The 1855-nt window shown below is 40.5% G+C and overlaps 1 non-coding gene across 1 annotated transcript; it reads right to left on the minus strand.

Moving 5' to 3' along the window:
* Positions 1 to 990: 990 nt before the first annotated feature.
* Positions 991 to 1097, minus strand: LOC136468199 (small nucleolar RNA R71). Its single transcript, XR_010761733.1, has one exon. It is a non-coding gene; the product is annotated as a small nucleolar RNA R71 (small nucleolar RNA).
* Positions 1098 to 1855: the final 758 nt, after the last annotated feature.

Consider the following 1855-nt stretch of genomic DNA (forward strand, 5'->3'; position numbering starts at 1 on the left):
TCTTTGTATGACTATACTAGACATACAAAGATTGTTAAGGAACTATCCTTTGAGGAATGTCAAGTGTGTGTCCACTATCCTGAAATTATCGTTCTTACCCCTATTATAAACAATTGGTGCACTTACAAGCATTATTATTCAAGTTCATATCCATACTAGACTCTTAATCAAATGCCTTCCTTTGGGAAAAATACAAATAATGATACCCTGAATACTTCCGGGTGAAATGCTATAATGATAGCTTTGTGCGCTTGTCGATAAATATCTAAAATTGTTAAGGAACTATTAGGCTATTACTTAGTGGCATTGCTAATCATTAGTGATGACGCTAAGAAATACCAACAAACATTTCTGGCGCCGTTGCTGGGGAAGGCATATTGATTAAAGAATCTAGTAGGACACGTTCATGATAATATGCATGTAAGGTAGCCATTGTTTATGCAGGCTAACTTTGCTTGTTTCTCCTATTGTGGATGAAAATAGGATAGTGTATGACTGATTACAAACTATCCAAAAACTACTTAGAAAATCTAGAGGCACTCCTAAGGATGAAATGGTCTCGTGCTGCTTCTTCTGCTACTCTTCCGACAGTCGAACCAGTCACCCCGCACCATCTGCTACTCCAATCATGGCCAAGACCCTCTGTGACTACTCCACCCCCGCTGTTGCCAACATGCCCATTGGGCCAATTATCAACGTTGGGGATGGGAACTTTGAGCTCCGTACCACCTCATCATGATGGTGCAGGCAAACCAATTCCATGGTTTGCCTAGCGAGGACACAAACACGCATCTCCAACACTTCCTCAAGTTGTGCGACATGATCTTCATCAAGGATGTCGCACATGAGAGCATCAGGCTCTGCTTGTTTCCCTTCTTCCTCTCAGGGAAGGTGAAGGAGTGGTTTTACAAGGAAAAGCAAGTTGTTAAGACATGGGACAAATGTTTCATGGCATTCCTCGTTAAGTTGTTCCCCATGGGCAAAACCAATGCCCTAAGGGGACAAATTTCAAACTTCCAGCAAAGCTCCATGGAGACCATTCTTGAGGCATGGGAGAGGCTATAGGATGACATCCAAGCATGCCCATACCATGGGATTGAAAACTAGTTAGTGCTCCAAAAATTTTATGATGGATTAATACCCATGTCTAGGGGCCACCTCGATGCTGCTGCTGGAGGCACCTTCCTTTCCCTCACCATTGATGGAGCCATGACTCTCATTAATAAAATAGTGTCAAATCAAAGATAGGGGGAGGAAAGAAAAACACAAAAAGGAATGCATACCATGAAGGAGATGGATATGATTTCTGCAAAAATAGATCTTTTGATGAAAAGACTAGAGTAATGGGTCCAAGAGAAAGATGCCATGATGGGCACCGTCTAGGCCATGGACTCACACATGACGTGTGAAGTCTGTGGGAACATTGGCCATTCGAGAATGATAGCCCCAAAACCCATAAAGAAGTTGCCTTGATCAACAACAGGTTTTGTCAACTAGGTAATAATGGGTGGAATAACCAATCCCGCCTACAAGGTAATTCGAACTACAACTCAAATTACAATTCGAATCAACCTTACTTCAAAGACTTGGTTTTAGGCCAGGTTAAAATTAATGAAAATATTACAAAGAAATTAATGTCAAATGATAAAATTCTTGAAAATATAAATTTTCAAATAGAAAGTTTATCCTTTGTAGTAAAGAATCAATTAAGTTTTAACAAAATGATAGAAGCTCAAATTTCATAAATAGTTGCCGCTATTCGTGTCGATCATTCGGGGAAAACCCCAGTGCAACTCAAGAATCCCCGCAAAAATGTTAATGCAGCTGTAGATCAATGAAGGAGGAGAGGTCTTGT

Source organism: Miscanthus floridulus, chromosome 7, assembly GCF_019320115.1.
Source record: "Miscanthus floridulus cultivar M001 chromosome 7, ASM1932011v1, whole genome shotgun sequence".
Taxonomy (NCBI): Eukaryota; Viridiplantae; Streptophyta; class Magnoliopsida; order Poales; family Poaceae; genus Miscanthus; species Miscanthus floridulus.